This window comes from Sarcophilus harrisii, chromosome 2 (genome assembly GCF_902635505.1).
Source record: "Sarcophilus harrisii chromosome 2, mSarHar1.11, whole genome shotgun sequence".
Classification (NCBI taxonomy): domain Eukaryota; kingdom Metazoa; phylum Chordata; class Mammalia; order Dasyuromorphia; family Dasyuridae; genus Sarcophilus; species Sarcophilus harrisii.
In genome coordinates this window covers 270,081,632-270,109,215 of record NC_045427.1, presented here as the reverse complement: position 1 = coordinate 270,109,215, position 27,584 = coordinate 270,081,632, and the positions used below count along the sequence as shown (strand labels likewise).

At 35.0% G+C, this 27,584-nt stretch overlaps 1 pseudogene; it reads left to right on the top strand.

Annotated features, from left to right (window-relative positions):
• Positions 1–6,511: 6,511 nt before the first annotated feature.
• Positions 6,512–7,087, top strand: LOC111720155 (annotated as a pseudogene).
• Positions 7,088–27,584: the final 20,497 nt, after the last annotated feature.

Here is a 27,584-nt window from a genome sequence, read left to right as displayed (position 1 = left end):
ACCAACCAAGACTTCACTCCTCTCCAGAATGTTGCTGCTGACAACTCCACAATACCATGTTTCCCACTGGCAGATATTTTCACTTCCACTACCCTTGCCCCTTGCTTTTCAACTCTCTTGGGTATGTTGGCTCCCCCATTAGAATATAAGCTCCTTGAGGTCAAGGACTGCTTTTCTTTTTGCTTGTATTCATATTCCTAGGATTTGGCATGTACCTGGCACATAGTACATGATTAATATGTCCTTTTTGCCTTGTCTTGTCTTTTTACAAATGAGGAAACTGAAGCTCCGAAAGTTGTGACTTGGTCAGTTATACAGCAAATAAATAGTTGGATCAGTACTGAAATACAAATTTTCTGACCTCATTAGGGAAGTGTTCCCCTACCCTTCATTGTCTTTATTGTCTTTCAAGTTTCTAGCATTGTTAAGGTAAAGAACAGTATGTCATAGCCGGGAAAGAACTGGCTTTGGTGCCAGAAAACATGGGTTCAGATTCCTCCTCTGCCATTAATTACTTTTGAGGAAGCTACTAAATTGCTGTGTGACTCCGTTTCTTTACCTGTAAAATGAGGGATTATTCCAGAGGAACTCTGAAGCCTAAAAAAAAACCTTTAAAAATGTTATGAATTTCTCTTTCAAGAAAATTCATTGCCTCTACATTAGCAAAGCAATACTTGCATGGGATACCTATGAAGATAGCAAATGGCCCCATTATATAGAGCTAGGCTTAAAATGGCATTTTCTTTCCCCATATTATACCTTACAAATGGAAGATTAATGAACTGCTATTATTGTGAGCTGGAAATGAAGTGTATATCAATTGTTACTCTGCAGGTTATTCCAATGCAGGAATGAATCTATGGTACCTTATTTTGTGCTTTATTAAATTAAATGCATTTAGATGCAAAGCTTGCTTTATTCAGCTATTTACCGGCACAAGATGGAATTTTTTAATATTTTCTTTTGTTGGTTGTTTTATGATGCTCCGACTTCTATGGAATGCAACATGAGGTTAAGCTGGGGCGGAGCAGGTAATGATAATGAATGCTTTATTTAAAGAGAGAGATAGACAAAGAGGAAGGGAGAGGAGAGAGGGAGAAAGGGAGGGACAGAGAGGAAGAAAGGGAGAGAGGGAGGGAAAAGAGAGGGTGGGGGAGGAGGAAGATTAGAAAAAGGGAAGGGAAAGTGGAGGAGGGAGTGGGAGGAAGAGGATGAATTCCATTTAATCAGTGATGTTCTAACTAAAACTATTGGATTCCTGGAGCCCAGTCTTGTCTCTTGTTCTCTATTCCTAATAAAAGAGCCCACTCAGGCTGATCTATTAACTGCTCCATTTGGTAGCGGATTCTCAGGAAGGAAAGTCATAACCTAGGAAGTTATAACCACAGGAAGTCATAACTACTCTAACAAGAAGAGGGCCCAGATGGAAAAGGCCAGACTTCAAAACCTAAGAGCAGCATGCTCCTTAGTCAGAGAAACTCTGCTTTCTACTTCCATAGGTCACTTCTGTTAATCAGGGAAACACAAAGCATTCAAGAGGAAAAATACTTTTTTTTCCCTTGCAAGTCATTAGACTCCTAAAATTTGGACCTTTCATAGCAATAGTTTATACAAAGTAGAGGACCATTTCTCTTTTACACTCTATAGAACAAGGCTAGTTGTAGCTTGAAACAGGCTGACTCTCCATAGATGAAGGAAGCTTGACCATCCTAATGAATGCACAGAAGGAAGTAGAGTAGTAAAATCTCAGTTTGTTCACTTGTCATACCTATGTAAAGTAGGACAAGTCACTTGTTCTCTTTGGATTGGATTAGATGATCTTGAAAATCCCTTCTAGTACCAAATCTATGATTTTATACAAGAAGAACATAAGAGTTTGGTTTCAGACTGTGAAACATTTTGGTTGAATCCTGAGGTATGCTGTCTTTAATTCAGAGAACCAACTTCAATAAAATACATCCAGAAGATGATGCTAAGATCCACATGAATCATAAACAAAAGGATGACAAAAATCCTAGGCCTAAATCCCATCTCTCCATTGGATGTCCCCCATCCCTTGGATGGACATTCCCATCACCCTAGTCTCTTAGTTCAGAAATCCTGAGCTTGAATCTTGGCTCTCATAGGGTATTCCTCTCATCACTCCAGCCTTTTAGAATTTCTCTCTCCAAGTCTCAACTCTCCCACGTTCAGGAAATCAGAACAAGAAAAAGGTCTTTTTAGATGAAAGATACCCTGATATGACCTATTTACACTCTCCTGATGTTATTTAATTATTTCCAACACTTCCTGACCTCATTTGGAGTCTTCTTGGCAGGAATGTTGCTATTTTTTTCCACCTCATTTTACAGATAGAGAAATTGAGGCAAGTAGGATTAAGTGACTTGCCCAAATAGTAAGTATCTGAGGCCAGATTTGAATTTAGGTATTCCTAACTTCAGGCCCAGTGCTCTATCTATTGCACTATTTAACTTCCTAACAATCTCCTATTTCTATGCCCTTTTTTCTATGTTTACAATGTCTGGAATGCCCTCCTCTTAATTATTTTGCCCATTGATTTCCTTTAAATCTTTGAAATCCTTTAAAACTCTGCCCAAATGCCATCTTCTCCAGAAAGCTTTCCCTCAATTCAGTTAAGGACCTATTATGTATAAAGTACTGTACTAAGTGCTAGAGTTGCAAAGACAAAACAGAAACAAATGACTTTTGTTCCTTAAAATTCCTTAAAATAAGGAATTTTTACCTGGTCTGTAAAGACCTTTCTGCTGACCTAGTAAAGTATTTGATTCTGCACTTTTCTAATTTGTAGAACATGCATTATAGCTATGTGGATACCTTATCTCGCTAGACTGTAAAATCCATGAGGTCAAGAATCATGTCAAAAATTATCTTCCCCAGCATGTCTATAAACAGAGGAAGTATTCAATATACATTTCTTGATCGATCTAAGGAATGGAAGTAAACTGCCTTTCATTACAGAGACTTTTCTTTGACTGCATTCCCCCAGAGTCTCCTCAGTGACTACTTAACTTCTTGATTTTAAAGGGACAACACATGAAGCTCTCTGCTTGAACCCTAGTGCTCTAGAGGATTGCCTAGTAAAGGGCTGCTTCTGCTAACTGTTTTTTATTCCATAGTACCCAGCAGCTCCCTGCCTCTTTTATGCACAGCTGAAAAACCAGAAGGTGTCATAAACACAAGGTTTGTTTGTAAACACTTTGTACCCATCCCTCTTCAAAAATCCTTGAAAATCAGAAGGAAAACCAACAGCATCTCTGTTATTTGTGCTTAGTAGCACCTTTCTAACTGTAGGGGTTCACAGCCTAGTACAAACTAAATATAGCAATCTATTCTAATTGTCTAGCCCTACCCCCAGCTACCACTACCACTCTCCTTCTGAATTACAGCCACCTTGAGTGTGAAACATGGCACCTGTTTAATAGGTTCCCAGAGATGACACAGCTGTTTGCAATAGAAAACAAAGGAGTAACACACCTGGTGAAGGCAAAGAGACTACAAAGAAGCTATGAAAGAAATAGTCAGCCTTCTTCTCTGCTGCTTCCCATTAACTCTTGTTAGTACTGGAGCATTCAGCTAGGTGGATATAAGCTTATGGCAGCAGAGAACTCAGGCACAGTGGTCAGGGGCTAGAAATGGTGTTTGGCCAAGGAGGTACAAACATGTCCAGGTGTCTAACCCTGAAGATAAGCTGCCAAAGATGGAGTCCTTTCTATGATTTCCTTCCCCCTTCTTTCATCAATCATTGCTTGGGTGGTTTTTGTTCTTTGTTCTCTAAAAGGACCAAAATGACATCATTATGTTAGTCAAGTTAGTGGGTCTGACTGTGGCTGATCAGACCAACACAAAATCAAAATGTTCTGCTACAGATCGGACACAAATAGTCCCTCTGAACATTTGGGATGGATTCTCTAACTTTGCACACTTTGCATTTCTTCTGAGCTAACTGAATTCTGCTTTGCTCACAGAACACAGCACCTTCTCTGATGAGGGCACACCATGCTGGGTGATTCTGTGCCAGTGTCTCCCATGTCACACAATCACTTCTAAAGTTTTTAAGAGAGAACTTGAGAGTGTCCTTGTATCACTTTTTCTGACCATCTTGTGACTGCTTACCCTGTGAGAGTTCTACATAAAATAATCTTTAATGCAGTTTATTGATGAAAAAGAATGGAACCTTGAAGCCATTAAATCCAATCCATTAGATTTCATTCAACAAGTGAGGGTAAAAAAACTGACTAGTTTAATTTCACCATGGAATTAGTCTCATAGGATGATATTTAGAGCTTGAAGGCACAGGTGAACATATTAAGATCTGAAGGCCAAATGGCATCAGAAGTAGGATTAGAATCCAGTCCTCTGATTCCATAGCCAGTGTTCTTTCCTTTGGCTATTTAAATTTGGGGGGGAACAAGCTTGACTTTCTCTAGAAACCAACTTCTTCTCTATTTGTGTCTAGATTTTGACCTCAAAGTAAGCCATTTTAATTTAGTACAGAACCCAAGTACTTAGAAGTCACTGAGACAATTCCCCTGGCTTTTGCAGTCTTCCCAAATCATACAGAGTTCCCAAGGGCCTGGGTGTATCTTTGTATAGATAAGATGAGCTTACCTGAACTATAGCAGTTCCTAGGGACTTTTTCACAGTTTAGACTATAAATTTACACACTTCTGAATGGTTCAAGCCACAGGGACATAAAAACTTGGAATTGCAAAGTGCATTAAAGGCTAACACCATGATTTTATAGATAAGGAAAGAGGGATGAGAGCTTTTCTTGAAGAAATTAACAAAATTTAACAGTCCAGTGCTCTATCCACTGTACCAGCTGACTTCCTAACATTCTTCTGTCTTCATGCTTTTGTTCCCAATGCCCTCTCTTACTTACCTTGGCCATGAATTCCTATCAGTCTTTTCAAACCTAATTCAAATGCTACCTTCTCCTTCTCCAAAAAGTTTTCCCTCAATTCAATTAAGGACTTATTATGTATATTACTATGCTGGGTGTTAAGACAAAAATGAAACATATTGCTTAAATTATTTATTTTTATCTTGTCTATAAGGACCTTTTTGCCAACCTGATAGAGCATTTGATTTTGTACCTTTCCAATTTTTATACTGTACTTTACAGTTATGTGAGTGTCTTGTCTCCCTAGACTGTAAAATCCATAAGGTCAAGAATCATGTCGAAAGCTATCTTCCTGAAAGCTATCTTCCCCAGCACATCTATAAACATAAGAAGCATTCAATTCATACCATTAAATTTTCCCAGGATCTGAGAAAGAGAAATAGAAAATTAGCCAAATTAACAAGACTTCATCATCTTTTTTTTCTTTATTACATTGTCTGGATAAAATGAAGTATCTATCCAGTCTTTATGACCTACTGAATATGAACTCTTCAGTTACCCACCACAAGGAAAGGACTTTTGAATCTTGATCTCATTTCAACCTTATTTGCACTGTGACCTCACCAATTCATAATTAATATTGGATTGCCATGGCACTTTGATAATACATATCTCTAAAGCTTTCTGGTTATGGGACCATGGATAAGTCACTTAACCTTAATCCATAACATGGTGATAGTAATATATAATATATGAATAGGAGTCAGGAAGATGAGTTCAAATCCAATCTCAGACATTTACTAGCTGTGTGACCCTGGCAAGTCTATTAATCCTGTTTTCCTTAATTCTGTCAGAGAAGAAAAGGACAAACCACTGCAGTATTCTTGCCAAGAAAACCCCATGGATAGTATTGGTGTACTGTGGTCCACAGGGTCACAAAGAGTTGGAAATGAATGAATGACTAAACAACAATAGCAAAATACATTAACTATTTGTCCCCACAGTTATGGTGAAAGCATAGATAAATTTTAAAGCACTATATAAAGATCAATTTTTGCTATTACTAGCATTGTAAAATCTAAGACTCATAAAAAAAATTCATGTGTAAGAGAGAAAACAATGCTTCGGAGTCAAAATGCTTGGGTATCAGCTATGATACCTCCTAGCTCTGAGAGCTGAGCATGCTTCTTCTTTTCATCATCACTTTAACACTTTATTTACTTCACCTATTATCTGGCATTATGGCTTAGTGGCTAAAATACTGGCCCTGGAATTGGAAATAACTTAATTCAAATCTCAGTCTCACATACTAGCTATCTGGTTTTGGGCAAGTCACTCTGCCTCAGTTTCCTCATCTGTAAATGGGAATAAAGATGACATTTAAATTTCTGGTTTGTTGTGAGGATTAAATGATATATATATATATTTGTAAAATATTTAGTATAATGCCTGACACATTGCACAATAAATATTTATTGCTTTCCTCGAGGAAAATACTTCAGGATTAGTAAATTCTTATTTTCATTTAGTTTATCTCCTTGCCATTAGATTGAGTAATGGATAAGTAGTTCCAGAAAAAAAGAAAATTATCTATATTCTATCTAGCATTCATTAGTAGTACAAAATATTGTGAAACTATTAGCCAAGATGGCACCAGAGAAGGAATTGATTGTTTCTCTAAGACAGAAGCCAAATGAAAGACCTTGGAGTTCAAGAAGATATTGCTGAAAAGTGTACATTGCTACAAAAAGATCTGACCATCCCCCACCTTTTGGCAACCCAGATCACTTTGGCTTTGAAGCCAGGGTGAAAGAAAAAAAAAGACAGAACAAACAATACACTTGAGAAAATTGCCTTTTGAGAAACAAGCTTAATCAATATGACATTATCAACTTTCCCTTGACCACTGAGTCCATCTTGAAGAAGATTGAAGACAATAAGAGTATTGAAGACAACAATACTCTTGTATTCATTGTAAATGTTAAGGCCAACAACATCAGATCAAGTAATCTCTCAAGAAGTGGTATGATGTTTATGTGGCCAAGGTCAACACACAGGTCTGGCTCAATAAAAAGAAGAAAACTATCTGACTTGCCCCAGACTAAGATCCTTTGGATGTTGCCAGAAAAACTAGAATCATTCTAACCTATACCCAGCTGGCTTTTTCCACATAAAACAAAGAGGTTTTCAATAAAAAGAAAGAAAAGGAAAAGAAGAAAAAGAAGGAAGGAAGGAAGGAAGGAAGGAAGGAAGGAAGGAAGGAAGGAAGGAAGGAAGGAAGGAAGGAAGGAAGGAAGGAAGGAAGGAAAGAAAGGAAGAAAGGGAAAGGAAGGGAAGGAGGAAGGGAGGGACGAAGGGAAAAAAAAGAAGGGGAACTAGTAAAATTGACTGATTTGAATTAATCTTATTTTTCTCCATTCTTTTTCCTCAAACTTCTTGTTTTCCTGGTAAGAAAAGTTGGTTAGAAGCCAGAGGCATGAATTCTAGTGATGGCTTTGCAACTCATTTGCTGTGTTCCTTTTTGGGCCTCAGCTTTTTTCTTTTTAAAAAATAAGGGATACAGAAACATGTAAAACTCTAAACCATTCCCCAGTAGATAAGTGGTCAAAAAATATTGATTAATTGTTCTCAAAGAATATTTTTAATTGTAAAAGAGTGCTCCAAATCATTAATATTTTCTTATTGTTGAATCATTTCAGTGGTGTCCTTTTTGGGTTTTCTTAGCAGAGGTACTGGAGTAATTTGCCATTTCCTTCCCCAGCTCATTATACAGAGGAAACTAAGGCAAAGAGGCTTAAGTAGCTTGTCCAGAGTCACACAGCTAGTAAGAATGAAGCCGAATTTGAACTCAGGAGGTTGAATTTTCCTGATTCCAAGACCAGGGCTCAATTCACTGCACTACCTAGTTGCCCCTAAACCCACTAATATGCGAAATGCAAATCAAAATAACCTGGGGTTTTATCCCACACCCAGAAAACTGACAAAATTGACAAAAGATGATACTGTCAATGCTTAAGGACATGTGGAAAGACAGGCACATTAAAACATTGCTAGTGAAACTTCTAATTGTTTCAAATATACTAGAAAGTATATTACTTTCTAGTATATACTAATCTAGTAATATATACCATCCAGTTACAATAATTGACTCCATCCTTATACTGGAATTGTGTGAAGAAAATGACAAGAAATGTTCATACTAAATCGCTCCATATGATTCAAAGATTTCTCTGCTATGTGACCCTAAGAGGTCAATGATAACAAATAAAACCTCCATATACAACAAAATGTTTATAGAAGCACATTTCTATTATTTAAAAAAATGGAAATAAAATAGAAAATTATTCATTGAGCTATGGCTAAATAAGTTGTGATGCATGAATATAATGGAATATTACTTTACTAAAAGAAATATTAAGAATGATCAATAAAGAGAAACATGGGAAGACTTATCTGGACTGAGACAAAGTCTCTCTACTCTGCACTAAGCTGCCAGATGTGTCTTCCTAAAGCATAAGTCTAACCATGTTCCTATTCATCAACTCCAAAGGCTCTCTGTTGGCACCAGGATCAAATAGAGAATTCTCTGACTTTAAAAGCCTTTCATAACCCAGTTCCTTCTTACATTTCCAGAATTCTACACTTTATGCCCTGATCCCTTATGCCCTACATACTCTTTGATTTAGTGACCCTGGCCTGCTTGCATCTTCAGATCTTAGACATTTTTATTGGCTATTTTCCTATGCCAAGAGCTCTCACCTTTCTCATTTCTGTCCCTGACTCCCCCAGCTTCCTTTAAATTTCAGCCAAAGTTCCACCTTCTGTGGCACTTTTACAGTCTTTAATGTTTGGGGCTTCTCCCTTAGATTATTTCCAGATTACCTCATATGTTTCTTGTTTGTATATAGTTGTTTGTATGATATTGAAGTCTTTTTTATTCTTTGTTATGAGGGATATGAGGGGGTGGATGAAGGGTTACACTGGGAAATATAGGTGATATGGAAAACATAAAATAATATATATTTTTTTTAGGAGCAGCTAAGTCATTCAGAGGGTAGAGCACTGACCCTGGAGTCAGCAGTACCTGAGCTCAAATCCAGCCACAGATATTTATTAGTTGTGTGATCCTGGGCAACTCACTTAACCTAGATTCCTTTCCCTTACATTCCCCAAGGGAGATACATATTCTAGTTGATTTCTAAGATCCCTTCTAGTGTTTAATCGGGATCCTAAGGAAATAAAATGGCTTAAGCTTAATAGGAAACTATTTTTCATTCTATAACATCCCTATCAAAAATAGTAAATGAAGAAAAATGGAAGTTTTTTTTTTTTTATTATGAATGATGGAAAGGCCATTGAAAAAGGTAAAAAACAAAATAAAACAAATATCTGTTGAAAACATGAACTGTATAGTTTTCATCTGCTACAGAAAAATGATCTATTTCAATTTATGGAAAAAGATTCTTCTTCAAATTCAACTTTGGTTAAAAAGGTCACATTACATTAAACATTTCTTAGCTAATATGAATTTTAGTTTCTTATAATTCATATTAAGCCTCAAGTGATTGAAAAAGTTCGTTTTTTTCTTAATAGTGGAACCAAGGCAACGAGAAAACAAAACTATCATTCTTTGCAGATGATATGATACTACACTTAGAAAATCCTAGAGAATCAACTAAGAAAAAGTAACAATTTTAGCAAAGTTGCAGATACAAAATAAACATATTTAAATTATCATCACTTTGATATATTACTGTAATGGGCTGAAGCTGAGCAGATGCACTGAGGTCCTGTCCAAGCACTTATGGCTAATTACCAATTGGACAATACTCTATTAATATATGCTTGGAGAAAGAATGGCTCCGCCCACTCTCTGTGCAAATTTGATGTGTTATATAGGAGACTGGGTGGAGGAGTTGGTGGGTGTAGTGAGAAAGCCAGAGTCATTCCTGGCTGGATGCGTGTTGAGATTGCTCTCACTTTGTATTGCCATTCCCATTCACCTTCACAAAGAATAAAGATCAAGGACTTTCACTTATCCAGACTCTGGCTGATTTTAAAATACCCTGGGGGCTAAACGCAGTCATCACATATTACCAACTAAGTCCCATAGTAAGAGCTAAAAAGAGAAATTCTATTTAAAATAACTGTAGATTATAAAGTTCTTGGGAGTCCAGCTGTTAAGATGAATCCAGAAACTATATGAAAACAACTATAAAACACACAAATAAATTCCAGTCTAAACAAATGGAAAATATTAATTGTTCATAGGTAGACCAACCAATAAAATAAAAATTATAATTTTCCTTAAGTCAATCTATTTATTCAGTATCAAAGCAATCAAATTATCAAAAAATTATAGAGCTATAAAAGATAATAACAAAATTCATCTGGAAGAAAAAAGTTCAAGAATATTAAGGTAAACAATGAAAAAATGTAAAAGAAGGTATGCTAGCCTATGAGATCTCAAACTGTATTATAAATCAGTAATTATCAAGATAATATGGCTAAAAAAAGTAGAATAGTGGATCAGAGGAAGAGATTAGGTACAAATAACATTGTAATAAATGACCATGGTAATATAGTATATGATAAGCCCAAAGATCTAAGCTCATTGTTGGACAAAAATTGCTGGGAAAACAGTATGGCAGAAATTAGGCATAGATCAACATCTCACACTATATACCAGCATAAGGTCAAAATAGGTACATTATTTATACTTAAAGGGTGATACTACAAGTAAGTTAAGAGAGAATAGAATAGTTTATGTGTCAAATTTATGGATAAAGAAAGAATTCAGGACCAAAAGAGATATGGGAAGAGTTACAAAATATAAAATAGATAATTTTTAATATATAAAATTTTAAAAGTTTTTGCATAAACAAAACCAATGTAGCCAAAATTATAAGGAAAGCAGAAAACTGAGGAAAATGTTTGCTATGTGTCTTTGATAAAGACCTCATTTCTCAAATATATAGAAAACTGAGACAATTTTATAAAAATACAAGTCATTCCCCTGTTGATCAAAGGATATGAAAGGACAGTTTTCAGACAATTAATCAAAGCTATCTATAGTCATGCTCTAAATCACTATTGATCAGAGAAATGCAAATTAAGACAGCTCTGAGGTACCACCTCACATCTATCAGATTGGCTAGTGTGACAAAATAGGAAATGTTGGATGTTGGAGATGTGAGAAACAGGAACACAAATGTACTGTTGGTAGAGTTGTGAATTGATCCAACCATTCTGGAGAATAATCTGGAACAATTACCAAATGGCCATAAAACTGTGCATATTCTTTCATCTAGTGATTCTAATGCTAGGTTTATATTCTAAAGACATAAAAAAAAAATGAGAAAGGGCCTACTTATACAAAATATAGCAGCTCTTTTCATGGTGGCTAAGGATTGGGAATCAAAGGCAATTTTTAACTAGTAATTGGGGAATGATTAAACAAGCTGTGATATATTATTGTAAAGGAATATTATTTTTCTTTAAGAAATGACAATCAGGAAGCTTTCAGAAAAAACTGGAAAGACTTATATGAACTGATGCATAGTGAAATAAACAGAATCAAGACAGTATTGTATAGAGTAACAGCAATATTGTTTGATGAAGAATTGTTACTGTTACTGATTGACTTAGCTATTCTCAGCAACACAATAATCCAAGACAACTTCAAAAGACTAATGATGAAGCATACTATCTGCCTATAGAAAAAGAATTGATTGAATACAGACTGAAGCATTTTATTTTTTTACTTTATTTTATTCTTTTTTCTTGTATTCTTCTCTTATACAAAATGACTAATATGACATGTTTTACATAATTGAACATGTATAACCTATATTTGATTACTTATCATCTTAGGAATTTTAAATAAAGATGCTTTAAAAACAAATTGGGGAACCAGATTTACAAAATGGGAAAGACAGACTGCAATTTTAGTAGGATTTCTTGGGATACATGTCGCAAACACAGAAACAAAGTGCAACGATAACCACGGACATCCCACAATGATGGAAATTTGCTTAACTGAGGCTCATGGCACTATTTTTGCTGAGGGGTAGAACAAATTGTCAAATGATAATAGAATTATTCTGAGAAGGATAAACCCTGGCAAATACCATGTAAGGACAGGCATATCTCTGATTTTTCTCCTTTACATGTATCTCCCTTGTAGTTCCACACCATTTGCTTTTAAAGGAAGGCATCAGAAGGTCCCATGTTTTTGAGCTTTCTATATAAGCTCTGTATATCCATTCCCATAATCTGGTCACTGCGTTCTTATAAGAATAAAAAAAGAATTTTGCACCTAACATCTTTGGCCCAAAGTCCTTCAAAACTTCTCCATTTAGATGAGCAGGCTGATTTCAGAAAAGCCTAGAACGATTTAAGTGAACTGACACTGAGTGAAGTGAGCAGAACCAGGAGAACATTGTATACTTTAACAGCAACATTGTGTGGTGTTTAACTATGATAGACTTAACTCTTCTAGGAATGTGGTGATCCAAAACAATTCAAATAGACTTGGGATGGAAAATGCCATCTGGCTCCAAAGAAGAACTATGGAGACTGAATGCAGATCAAAGCATACTATTTTCATCTTCTTCTTTTGTGTGATTTTCCCCCCTTTTATTCTGATTTTTCTTTCCAACATTCCATTTTCATTTCCAACATGACTAATATGGAAATATGTTTAAAATCATTGTACATGTATAACCTTCTTGTCTTGGGCAGGGGGGAGATAAGGGAGAGAGGAAGAAATATTTGGAACACAAAGTCTTGCAAAAATGAATTAAAAGCTATATTTACATATAATTGGAAAAATAAAATATTATTGACAGAGAAAAAAAGAATGTTTTATTAGCTTTTATCAATGTAAAAAATAAAACAAAAACTGCTTCATTTAAATAAAATACAAAAGAAGGACCAAAAAAAAATGTTTCACCCATTTCAAACAGATGAGAAAGGAAATTTAAGGAGATGACATCAAAAATAAATAGCTGGTGTATGGATATGGACATTTGGAGAAAGGAAGGTCTTTGATAGTCTTAAGGTTTTTTCAATTTTATTTTTAAAATTCTACTTAGTATTATTGGCTTTCCTATGAAGGAAGAGGAAAAGAAAAAAAGGAAGAGAAAGGGGGTTCCTATTTTTTACATTTTATCTCATCTTTTTCTTTTAAAAAGGAAAACTACTATGAGAAACAATAAGCAGGATGATTTCAGAGAGGCCTGAAGAGACTTTCATGAGCTGATACTAAGTGAAATGAGCAAAACCAGGAGATAAATGTACATGGCAACAGCAGTATTCTATGATGATCAATTCTGATGGATGTGGTTCTCTTCAACAATGAGATGATTCAGACAAGTTCCAATGGTCCAGTGGTGATGAAGAGAGCCATCTGCACCCAGAGAGAGGATAGTGGGACCTGAGTGTGGTTCACAACCTAATATTCTCAGTCTTTTTGTTGTTGTTTGCTTGTATTTTATTTTCTTCATCATTTTTTTCTGGTTTGATTTGATTTTTCTTGTACAGCAAGATAATTGTACAAATATATACAAATTGTACAAAAATGCATATATTGGATAAAACATATATTTCTACCACATTTAACATATATTGGACTACTTGCCATCTGGGGAGGGGAGGGGGAGAAGGGTGGGAAAAACTGGAAGACAAAGTTTTGTAAGGGCTTATGTTGCCCTTACATGCATATGTTTTGAATTATCTATGCATATGTTTTGAAAAAATAAAAAGCTTTAATAAAAAAAAATTTAAGAAAGAAAATAAAAAAAAAAAATAAAAGGGAGAACTATTTGCTATCCCTAAAAAGAACCCCTAGACTGGGACACTAAGACCCAGTCCTTAAAAGAGAGATACAATTTCTTACAAAGGCAATATCTGTTCAACCTGCTTGAGAATAATCAATGATAGAAATGGGCTTTAGCCTGGATTATTGACTTTTTTTGTTGTTTTTTGTTTTGTATTAGTAATGACTAGAATACTAAAAATCTTGAATTTGTTATTTTTTATTTTGGTCAGGAGCTGCTTAATCTTAGCCAACCTTTCACAGATTTTCTTTTGGGGGAGGGCAGGAGAAGAAAAAGAAGAATGAAAATTAGGGTTGAAAAAACAAAAAGCCTTTATTCGAAGGAGTTTTTAGTCACATGCTAATATTGACCATTTAAGAAATAAAATGGAGAAATATAATAAAAAGTTGTTGTACTATATCTGCCCAAAAATGTGAGGAAAATCTTTAAGGATTTCCTATTATATTTACAAGTATATATTGTTAATATTTGTGGGAGGGATATTTAGGGATGTGCAAAGGATATTTAGGGCACTTATTGATTTTGGGAATTTTTTTGAAATAAGTAATTTAAAATTTTAAAAATTTTTTTAACTAAAAACAATTTTAGATTATACATGTACATTTATTTCTTACATATTCCATGAGTCATGTTGGGAAAGAAAAATTAGAACAAACGGGAAAAACCATGAGAAAAAAAACATCCAAAAAAGATGAAAATGGTATATGAACTTGATAATCTCAAAGAAAGCACTTTCTTTGTTCTTTCATGTATACTCCTTGTATATAGGAAACTGAGGACAAAAAAAAATAGCTGAAAAAAACTGGATTTTCCCCCCAAAATTCCCATCACTGGGAATGGTGGAACTGTACCTCAGGAATTCTATCAGTCTGTATTGTGATGGAATACTATTGAGCTATAAGAAATAATGAGCAGAATAATTTCAGAAAAAGTTGGGAAGACTTATATGAACTGATGAAAAATAAAATGAATACAACCAGGAGAACATTGTGCACAATTAACAGCAATATTGTAATGATGCTCAAATGTGAATGACTAGCTACTTTGAGCAAGACAATTCCAAAGGAAATAAAACTATAAAAATGATTATTAAAAAAACTTTATAAGTAATTGAGAAACATTTGATGGAATAAATAAAAATAATTTTAAGAAAATAATTTGTTTCAGCTATATAATAATCCATCTCTTGTCAGTAGCCCTTTGCACCATCTGTACTCTGTTCCTAAAATGCTTTCCCTTCTCATCTCTCTTTCTTTTGAAATCATTAGCTCCCTTCAGCTTAAGAACCATTTCCTGTGAGATATTTTTTAAAAATTTCCCTAATCTAAGCAATCAAAAACATTTATTAAATGCTCATATGCCAAGCACATAGGATATATGAAAAATTTAAGCAAAGTGAGATTATTTACAATTTTGAGCCATACAGAAGAAGTGACATTTAAATTGGGCTTTAAAAGGACTTCAAACAATTCAAAGAAGGGAAAGTTCATTCCATGAACTTGATAATGCATGTATGGACATTGCATGAACAAAGACATGGAGATGGAAAAGAACATGGAGAGGATGGAGAATAGGGAATAATTCAGTTTGACTGTAATTTAGTATAGGTGAAGAAGAAAATTTTGAGATAAAGCTAGAAAAATTAATTCCAGATTGTAGAAAGTCTTTAATTCTAAGATCAAGAATTTGTATTTTATTCTGCTGGCAATATGAAATCCAAGAAGGGTAATGGGTAGAGAAAAGAACTGTGAAGAGTAATTTGTTAAGAAGATAATGTGGGCATTCAAGTGAAGGATGAATTGGAACAGAGCTAGATTAAACTAGGCAGGGAGACTATTTAGGAGACTATAAAACAAGTCCATTAGAATATAAACTCCTTAAGGGCAGGGACTGGTTTTGCTTTGTTTATTTGTTTGTTTATTTTTGCAGCATCAGAGTTTAGCACAGTCATTTAGTAAGCACTTCATCAGTGCTTGCTGGTTGTAGTAATCCAGGAAAGAAATAATTAATGTCAAAAGTAGGATGGTTGCTTTGGGAATAGAAAGGAGGGAACAGATGTAAGGGATATTGCTCTAGTACAGCCCATTGGACTTAGTAACTGATTGGATTTGAGCAGGAGGAAGGAAAGATGATTCCAAAATCATAAAGATGTCATCAGTAAAAATAAAAATTTAGAGTGAAAACCAGATCTTGGAGGAAAAATGAATAATTCCATTTTGGACATATTTGAGTTTGGAGTGTTGATATTCATCAGGCTCTGAGGAGAGTTTGGAATCTGGGAATCATCTACATACAAGAAGAAAGAAAAAAAAGAAAGAAAGAAGGAAGGAAGGAAGGAAGGAAGGAAGGAAGGAAGGAAGGAAGGAAGGAAGGAAGGAAGGAAGGAAAGATAGATTGCTAAAATCTTGCAGTATAAATTGTGGTTTACAGACTGGATTTCTTTTTTAAAGGTCTATACCTTAACACCAAATGCACTCTGATTTCACTGATTGGATAATAGGTCCCAAGATAAGTCCCACTTGCTCATTGTTTGGGCTCTCTTTAGCTCTGAATGGATGTAAATGGCAAATGTTTCTGTTTGGGTCAGAAACTCTGAGGGTCTTCCCCTCCCAGATTTGTGTGTGTGTGTGAATGTAAATTTTTAACTAAATAAAAGAGGCTATTCTTTGCCTAATTTCTTACTTAGTCTTAATCACTGATTAGACATTGCCTCAATCCTATAAAAGACCTTAGTTTAAAAAAAAAAAAAAAAAAAAAAAGACAAGGTCTCTTACTGCATCCAGGGCCATCCTGATCTATATCCAGTTATCCTGATTATACCTTCCCACTGGATTTACTGGAGGAAAAAGAGACTTTGCATAGACCCTCCCTCATTTAAGTCCAATTCACTTGCATGTTATAGCATCATCTCTTTAGTGTCATGGTACTCTTTGAAAAAGAAAGGCAAACAACAAAAACAACATAGAATTTATAATTACAGAAATGGGAGTGGATGAGATCACTAGAAGGAAAAGAGAAAGGCAGGGAGAGGAAGATGAAAGAGAAGAGAAGAGAAGAGAAGAGAAAGCCTGAGGTAGACAGCACTAGCACCATCTTTCCTAAAGAAGTAATGTTGAAGTATAGATAGAAATAGCTAGAATGACTGATGAATGAATCTTCATGAATGATTTAAAAAGAATCCAACCATCATGCTGATCTCCTTAAGATTGATGAATTAATAAGAGGTTGCAACAATCTTTGTCTACTTAAGTATAAAACTTCCTAGTCTCTAAGAACCAAGAGCCAGTTGGGTGATTGTTCTGAGTAGAATCAATCCTCTAGGAACAACTAAGTGGCAGGAAGATGAACCAAAAAACTGTTCTTATATATCATCAAATATATATATTTGAATTTGTCTATCAATCAATATGCATTTATTAAAACCTACTATATGGTGAGTACTAGTTCTAGTGGTACAAATTAAAATAATTAATCCCTTTCCTCAAGAATCTTATATTCTAAAGGTGGAGATAGTAAGTACATATATAAGTATATTCAGAATAAATATTAAGATAATAAATATATAATATATATAAATATAAATATTTATAATAAAATATGTTATTTTGAAAGGTAAAGACATTAGCATGGAAGGATCAGAAAAGGCTTCATGTAGAAGCTGTGTTTGAACTTCATCTTGAAGAAAGAGAGGAATTCTATGAGGAAGAGGTGAGGATTCCAGGCGTGGGTGATGACCTAGTGAAAACGCATGGAGATAAGAGAGTTGCATGTGAGGAGTAAGGAGAAGGGAAGGGGATAGATTCCTTTCCACTTCCTTTTTCTCATTCTCTTTAACACTAATATTCTTTAACTCTCCAATAGATTTTCTTAAATCTAGACAATCAACAAACAATAAATCAAGCCCTAATTCTGGACCATTTCTCAATTTCCAAGGTATAAATTAGTGCCCACAATGAATATTTAGCTGTCAGATCAAGAGTGTGCTATAGCACACTCCTGAGGTTAGTAGAAACTGAGGGAGAAAAAGAAAGGAAGGGGATATAGTAAAAAGCTGCAAAGAGGATAAAGGTGATGAAAGAAAGAGCTACCATGTGGTTTACCAATAAGGAGAATAATGAGTTTGATCTTTTCTTTTCCTCCTCCTCCTCCTCCTCCTTCTCCTCCTCCTCCTCCTCCTCCTCCTCCTCCTCCTCCTCCTCTTTCTCTTCCTCCTTCTCCTCCTCCTTTTCTTCTTCTTCTTCTTCTTCTTCTTCTTCTTCTTCTTCTTTTTCTTCTTCCTTCTTTCTTCTTCTTCCTTCTTCTTTCTTCCTTCTTCCTTCTTCTTTCTTCCTTCTTCCTTCTTCCTTCTTCCTTCTTCCTTCTTCCTTCTTCCTTCTTCTTCCTTCTTCTCATATCACCCAAATGCTTTCTGCCACTTTCATCCCTACCCTCTTATTTATCTTCACGATTTCCTTGTCTACTGCCTCAAAACATTCTCAGGTCTCCCCTATGTTCCTCATCTGATCCATCTATCTCCACTATAGGGGATCTTTTCTCCCCTTTGTGGCCAAACTCCTTGAAAAAGCACCCCTACACTTTTCAGTCCAAAGATACTCACCTCCATGTTGCTCCTTGCACAAGATATTGCATATCCTGATTCAGTTTTCACTGACTGTCATCCATGCCTAGAATACTCTTCCTCCTCACTCTTCCTCCTAGTTTCCCTGACTTCCAAGTGTTGACTAAAATCTCATTTTCTATGAACTTGTAGTGATTATTTCCAATTTATCCTGTATACATCTTGTGTGTTCATAGTTATTTTTCATGTTGTCTTCCCCATTAGATTGTGAGTTCCTTGAGAGAAGAGTATCTTTTCCTTTCTTTGTATTCCTCACAGTATAATGCTACCTAATGCTTACTCACTGATGAGGAATTGGACGCATCCAATATATAGTATTCTTTCTAAGTGTTTAACAGCAAAGGGAATAGTTAAGAGAAGACAAAAATTATAGAGAATGAAGAGGCAAATTTTCCAACTGATAAATGATCAAAGCATATGAACAATTTTCAGATGAGGAAATTAAAATCATTTCTAGTAATTTGCAAAAATGCTCTAAATCACTATTGATCAGAAAAATGCAAATTAAGACAACTCTTAGGTATTAGTCCATACCTCTCAGATTGGCTAAAATTACAGGAAAAATAATGATGAATGTTGGAGAAGAGGTGGGAAAATTGGAACACATTACTGGTAGAGTTGTGAACTGATCTAACCATTCTGAAGAGCAATATGGAACTATACCCAAAGGGCTTTCAAACTGTGCATACCCTTTGATCCAACAGTGTATCTACTGGGCCTGTGTCCCAAAGAGATCATAAAAAAGGGAAAAGGATCCATATGTGCAAAAATGTTTGTAGTAGCCCTTTTTTGTGGTGGCAAGGAACTGGAAACTGAGTGTATGGATGCCCATTACTTGGAGAATGGTTGAATAAGTTATGGTATATTAATATTATAGAATATTATTATTTTATAAGAAATGATCAGCAGGATGATTTAAAAAAGCCCTGGAGAGATTTACATGGACTGATGCTAAGTGAAGCGAGTAGAATCAAGAGATCATTGTACATGACAACAAGATTATGCAATTATCAATTCTGATGGATATGACTCTTTTCAATAGCAAGGTGATTCAGGCCAGTTCCAATGGACTGGTAATGCAGAGAGCAATCTACATTCAGAGTGAGGACTGTGGGGACTAAGTGTGGATCACAACATTGTATTTTCATTTTTTGTTGTTGCTTGCTTGCTTTTTGTTTTCTTTCTCATTTTTTTCCTTTTTTTATCTTATTTTTCTTGTGCAGCATAATAATTGTAGAAATATGTATAGAAGAATTGTACGTGTTTAACATATATTGGATTACTTATTGTCTAGGGGAGGAGTAAGGGTAAGGGAGGGAGAAAAAAATTTGGAACACAAGGAATTGCAAGGCTGAATGCTGAAAACTATGCATTTGTTTTGAAAATAAAAAGCTTTATGTATATAAAAAAAGATTTTTTAAAAAGAGATTAAAGAGACAAGTTTGCCCTTTTATTAAGAATAAAAAGACTTGACCATATCTGTAGGTTGAAGGAAAGGAGGCAATGGAGAGAGGGGATGGAATATACTACCATTCTATTCTGGAAAAGAACTGTTTATAATATAGACAAGTGTTCAATTTCTCCTCAAATGCCTCTGTGTTAAAATCTCTTTAAGAGATCTAAGCATGACAAGCAGATTCAGAATTATATAAACATTCATGTTTGTTATTCAAATATAACAAAATGCCCAGAAATCCCCCTCACTCACCTTATACATTTCCCCAAATGCTGTTCCATTAGTTTGAACCTCTCTGCCCTGAACTGATTTTATACTTCAAAATTCTTAGTTTTGCCAGGAGTAACACTGACCATTACTACATTTGATTCAAGATTCAGTCTATATGGGAAACTAGGGGCATAAATACAGTTTGAGGATTTGGGTTTCATTGTTTTTCTTTCAACCAAGATACAATGTCGACTGTTGTCTATTGTCTATTTTATTACACTTGTAATCAATACTAATCAAATTTAATATTTTGTCCTTTGGTTTAAGTTTCAGTAGTTATCATCCTCTCTGTTCCTTCATCACTTTCAGCCTCAGAAGAAAAGATTTTCATGCCAAAAAAGCAAATATAGTGATAGGCAGAAATGGATCCAGGGACATTTGTCTAAACAGAAGTTCACAGGAGATGGAACTGCCAAGCTAAGACAGGAGAGATAAGGGAAAGGACAGAGCAGAGTCTCAGGAACAGTTCCCAGTGAGAGTTAAAATGAGGAACTGACCTAGAACTCAGAAGAGTGAATAATATATTTTCACTTAAATGTGTGCAAAATAATGCCTAGTGGGGCATAGAGGTGGGAATGGATTCAATAGGTATCCTCAGGTCAGCCCTGTTCCTTCCCTGAAATCCTAGGTTTTCTCTGTTGTCCTCTGTGATCTAAGCTCTAGAAAGGCAAGGAATTGTCCTTTATTTCTTTCAATTCAACAAATATTTGCTGAATTAGGGAAGCTTAGAATTGGAGAGAATTTAAAGGGCACCTAATCTACTTTCTTTTTTTTTATTATAACTTTTTGTTGACAGTACATATGCATGGGTAATTTTTTACACTATCCCTTGCACTCACTTCTGTTCCGACTTTTCCCTTCCCTCCCTCCACCTCCTCCCCTAAATGGCAAGCAGTTTTATACATGTTAAATATGTTATAGTATATCCTAAATACAATATATGTGTGCAGAACCGTACAATTCTCTTGTTGCACAAGAAGAATTGGCTAATCTACTTTCTATATGAATTGTCTCCCTCTATTAGAATGTAAGCTCTGTAAGGTCAGAGACTGACATTTTGTATTCTTATTCCTATTCCCAGTGCTTAACACAGTACTTGTGGTGCAGGTGCTGCTGCTGGTAGTAGAAGTGGTAATAATAACAGCAATAGCAGCAGCAACCGTAGTAGTGCTGGTATAGTGGTAGTGATGGTGATGGTAGTAGTAGTAATATTTAGTATTCATATAGAATTTAATACAGGCTGGGCACTATGCAAACACTTTATAAATATCTCATTTGATCCTCACAACAACACTGGGATGTGGGTGCTGTTGTTATCCCTTCTGTACAGATGATGAAACTGAAGCAAACAAATTAGGTGGCTTGGCCAAAGTCCCACAGCTAGTAAATGGCTGAGGTGGGATTTGAACTGGTTTTCCTGATTCCAGGAGCAGTCTTTTATCCACTGTGTCACTTAGCTGTCTGGCACATAGTACATTACTTAATAAGTGCTTGTTCATTCATTCATTCATTCACCGACTCACTCGTTTATTCATTTTCCAGAGGAGAAAATTGAAGGCTGAAGAGTGATATCTTTGTTATGGTAAACTTGTGGCCAATACCAACTAAGTTTAATGATGAAAATCATATAGTTTCTTTATATTAGATTTAGGACTAGAACTCCCCAGGTCTCTCAGCCTGTGATTTCTTCTACTATATCTTGTTACTTTAGTACTCTATTAAGAGCATGAAGAATACAAAGATTCTCACCCACATCCCAAGTAGGTGATGTTGTGAGATAAAATGAGATATTTTTAAATGCTTTGCAAATCTTAAAATGCTATATAAATGCCAGCTATCATCATCATCATTGATTCTATGCTGGGCAAAATTGTGGAGTAGGTAAAGTTATCTTGTTTGCTCCAATCTCTTCTTTCCTAAACTTCCTTCATTTTCCCTGTAGACAAATATCCACTACTTCCTAGTCAAAGAGTCAAGTGGCTTTATTATAATCCCTTTCTTCTTACACTAGAAGAACCTATTTGAAAGATTCTATTAAGCTCATTCACAGAAAGATAGAAGTGATTGCTAAAGTAAAAAGCAATTATAATTAAAATTGAGAAAGAGACTATTCTTTCTTGGACACTTACCTTCTGATACCAAAGAGGTCCTATTGGACTTAAATCAATGGATGGATTTTGAACTGTGGGGTTTCAAATATCATTGAGTCCGCTATTTTGAGGGCCAGAAGAGCCCTTTTAGTATTCCTGAATCATATTCCATAAGCACATGTTTTTGTGCTTTGTTCTTTTCCTTAGAGAGAATATAATCCCTCTTGGGAGAAAGGATATACTAATACACTGGGGTGAGAAGAGCTAATAATCATTTGACCAATTGATTCTTCCTCTGCAGCCTAAATGACAAATTATACAATATAAGAGGCAGGTAACAGAGACAAGGAGATATTGAGGTTTTAAACAAAGTAGGAAGAAGTGTTTACCCTTTTGTTGCCCTTTTATTGTGTTTTCTTTGCAAGATTGATGAATAGAGGGCAACTAACCATTGTCTGGCCATGGCTCAGCCATATTGATGATAGTCTTTTAAAAAAAAAAAAAAACTATAAAAAATAAGCTTCTGGGATAGGAATTCACAATTTGACAAAAATTGCTGGGGAAATTGGAAAATATTATGGTAGAAACTAGGCATTGGCCAACACAATATCTTATATCAAGATAAGGTCAAAGTGGATTAATGATTTAGACATAAAGGGTGATACTATAAGCAAATCAGGAGAAAAAGAGATAGTCTACCTCTCAGATCTGTAAAGGACAGAATTTATGACCAAAGAAGAATTAGAGAACATTACAAAATACAAAGTGGATAATTTTGATTATACTAAATTTAAAAGGGTTAGTACAAATAAAATCAATGCTGCCAAAATTAGAAGGGAAACAGAAAACTGGAGAAAAAAAATTTTACATCTAAGGTTTCTAATAAAGGCCTGAATTCTAAAATATATAGTGAATTGACTCAAATTTATAAGAATACAAGCCATTCTCCAACTGATAAATGGTCAAAGGATATGAACAAAAAATTTTCAGATGAAGAAATTAAAGCTATTTCTAATCATATGAAAAAAATGCTCTAAATCACTATTTATTAGATAAATGCAAATTAAGACAACTCTGAGGTACCACTTCAAACTTCTCAGATTGGCTAAAATGACAGGAAAAATAAGATGAATTTGGAGGGTATGTGGGAAAACTGGGATATTAATACATTGTTGGAGTTGTGAACTGATCTAACCATTCTGGAAAGCAATCTGGAACTATGACCAAAGGGTATAAATAAATTAATAAATGAATCTGGGAGGGGAAGACTCTCAGGGTTTCTGGCCATAGCTGAAATGATGTTATTTACATTTAATCTGAGTCAATCAAGACCCAAACAATGACCAAATGGGACTTGGCCTAGGACCTATTGGTGGCCTATGGCCTAGGTCACCTCGACACTATGTGTCCACTCTTCCCACTGATTCTGTGTATTTAGTACCTACTGTTTTCATGATGTCATCTCAGGAAATAAATTTTTTTTCTCTGAATTAATTGTGTCAGTCTATTAAAGATAAATACAATATGGAAAATGGTGAACCTTAGTTTTAGGAGGGAACTTGGGGCAACCATCACCTTGGGAACTCGATATTTGAATACCAGTTGGGTGGTAATCTTAACTAAATTCTACATTAGTAAAGTTGGGTGCTCTGGGATTAAATTACCAAAAAGGTAGTATAGCTACCAGAGGTCTGAAGAGAGGAAAATCAGTGCTATTCTATTCTACCCATGGTTTATATTATGCAATGAAGGGCTGAATAAACTGAGACTCTTTATTGTCCAAGTTACTCTCAATAAATGCTAATTGGCTGGAAGTTCAATACTTTTAGTTTAATTAATGTTTTGGGAAGGACAAAGAGTCATTTTTCCTATGCCTTCAGTTCTATACTATGTGTAAATTTAGAAAAGGAGCATAAGACTATGTTGGGAAAGAAATCAGTAGGGGTATGAACAAGAGCATAATGATAGTGGTTACAACAAAACTGACATACAGTGCTTTAAGTTTTACAAACTGGAAGCATCAGGGTCTAAGAAATGAATTTAGATAGAAAAAATAAAGCAATAGAATTTTCTCTAGGTGAGAGTGATTAGTTATGCCTAGTTATGCACATACATCCACTTTGCATGCCTCTTAATATAACATATGCAAATCCATCTTTAATAGTGTGACTTGTTTGCCAATGTTGGATGCCAATTGTAAATAATTTCTATTTTTCAAAGCATTTAGGAAACTTCAATATGGTACTTGCTGGCAGATAGATTCTCTCCTGGATACAGCAACAAATGAATTAATCATTAAATAAGCATCTTCTTTTACTTGTGGTATATATCTAGTATACTATCCTTTAGCGTTTCAGCCAATTTATGATTATCTAAGGCAACAGAGATTGGGAAGCATATAAATAATGTAAATTCATGGATGATCCAAAAATATCATACTGGTTAATAGTTGAAATTCCTTTTCTTACCAAATCTTTACCAGAAGCTTTACTATATCAATTAATCAAATGAATTGATAGGAATTTTACCCTTTTTCTCTCCACTTGTTCAGTCTTCCTATGCACCCTCTGGTGAAGTTATCACCAGGCTGTGAAATAGTCAAGATGGTCAGAGGGAGAGGGAGAGATTAATAAGGGACTTGAATAATTCACAAATGCATAATCAGCTCCTAAATGAAAGAGTCATCTCTACCCCTAGGTAAATGAAAGTGATCATAAAGATTAAGTCATCTTCCTACTCATTTGTTTGAACTTGCCCATTTATCCCATAATCTTCACCGCTCCTGAATCTGAGGTCTTTTCCAGCTTTAATGTTCTGTGTTTCCAGTAAGGTAGTAGCCTTTTTAAAAGAAAATTAGACTCCATTGAATACTCTTTCAGCAATTTTTGACATTTGATTTGTTGATGGATTCATGATTTCATCATCAACATGGACATTCTTACAACCTATGCAGATTGGAAATTTTTATCCTTCTGTTCTATTGCCCTTCCTCCCAAACTACCTTGTATTTAATTACTTTATGTTTATTTATATTTATTCTCTTCATAATTATTCTGCATATGTGTATACTTGTATAGTGATAAAGGTACGCACCAATACATATATATATACATTCGTACATACATACACATACTTCCATATACTTGTCTCCCCGTTCGAATGCAAGCTCCTTGTAAATAGGAATGGTTACATTCATTGTACTAGACTGGAATATAGTAGGTTTTTAATAAATGCCCATTGGTTAATTGTTTGATTTCTCATCTTATGCATTCTTATTCATATAGTTATATAAATCCTCCATAGATGACCCATGAAATGTCTGAGAAAGGAGCAGCAGCTTCTTTTCATTCTATCAGTATTTTAGCCATAAACAGCTTGTGCTGTTTAGGTAGATGGAGAACCTATCTGTTGTCTCTGTGGCTGTAAAACCATCCTACTCCCTTTTCTCTTCATACATACATACTTGGGATGTTTTTGGTGTCTATTTACACAATTAATACTTGCTGATTAATTGATTGACTACATGAAGAAAAGCATAGAAATGGGAGAGGGCAGGATAAAAATAGAGGTTGAGAATAGTTCAGTCTGATTGGTTTGTAGAATATGTGACGGAAGATAGTTTAATATAAAGCTGGATAGATAGATTAAAGCTAGATTATGGAAAATTATGAATTTCAAGAGGAGATATTTTATTCTATAAGCAATGAAAACTCCTAAAGGATTATAAGTAATGAGTGGAGTGATGTCTACAGAACAGTTTGTTCAGAAGATAATGTGGGAATCCATGTTATAGATGAATTTGAATGGGGATAGCCTGGAAACAGGGAGACCAATGCTGTCAGGTAAGGACCAAAAAACTCCAATTTTTAGAATGATGAATAGAGAGTTTATATTGAAATAAGGGAGATATGGAGTTCAAATCCTTGCCTAAGCAAGTCATGTAACCTCTCTTAATCTCAAATTTCTTTATCTGTAAAATGCAGATGATAATAATAATAGCAATTACCTCACAGAGTTGCTGTGAACATCCAATGATAAGATTATAGACTATAAAGTACTTCACAACTTTCAAAATGCAATATAAATATGAGATATTGTTATTTTCTTAAATTGCAATATAAATGAGATGTCATTATTATTTCTTTCTATGGTTTTGGATTTTCCAGAGATGAAGAGATAAAGAAATCAGTCAGTTCCACTCTTTACTTGCAGGGAGGATGCTTTGACTAATGTGTGTGTCAGTAATGATAATCACTTGTAGTAATTAATGAAATGCCAAGATCCATGAGCCACCTGGGCAGCTGTGCTGAATAAAAGTATCAGGGGGATGAGTTGCTCAGACAGCTGAGTTTCATTTGAAAAATAACTTCCGGATCCACATACCCCAGAGGTTGCAAATTAGCATTCTGTGTTCTGCAAAGATTGACCAGACAAGTACAGTCTGTAGTGAAAACTCCAAGGTTAGATGGATATGCAGAAAAGGGCAACCAAGCAGAGACAGGGAGTGTTACTGTGGGGGAAAGGTTATGGAAAATAAGATTGGATCACTGAACAAGTCAATTTACACTTACTGATACCCAACTTTGCTTCTATTTGGTTTGGTTTTTCATATATATTGTGAACTAGGTTCTTACCCACTTACATCTAAACTATAAGTAAACATTTCGTTTTGTTTTTTGTTTTGTTTTTTAATTTTTTTAATGCAAAGACCCAGGACACTTCCCAGGACAAAAATAATAAAAAATTTAAATGAGGACAGAAGAGATTCCCCCCTCCCCTCATTCATGCAGGCCAGTTGTATATGACCTTGTTGTCTCCTTTATAATTTTTTTTTTGTGTGAATGTTTGTCAATGATTATTATCATGCTGTTTCGTGTTGAAGCTAGAGCACCAGTTTATCAAAATGTCAGTATAAAGACCAAGAGTGGAACAAATTCGCTTCAATATGGGTAGGCTGTAAATTCACTGTCGGTAACGAAATCCTCTAGAATGCAAAGGGCATGGCCAACTGAAAGCATTTTTTAGTAATTGTGACTGAATGGGTGCAAGGTTAACCTAGTGTGAATACACTTTGATCCTATGCCTTGTTAAATTTCTCAGTTTTAATAATTGGGGCCATTATTTATTATATGATTCCAGTAGCTGTGATGACTCTCAGGAAAATCATACATCAATTCCTATTCATTTGCTAATTTCATTTGCTGAAACCCAACATCTTTCTCCCTTTTGAATGTTAATGATAGTGTGCCCAGGGATAACTTTAATGGCATCTTCAAAGTTTAGTTATAATCTATGGTTTTTCCTGCCCCCAAGTAACATGGATACATTCTAACATTGGAAATATTTGACTAGATTGTACATTGTAACAGAAATTCAATACTTATGTATATACACATATATACATATATGCATAGTACATACCTATAATACTGTTCAGTCTAGGATG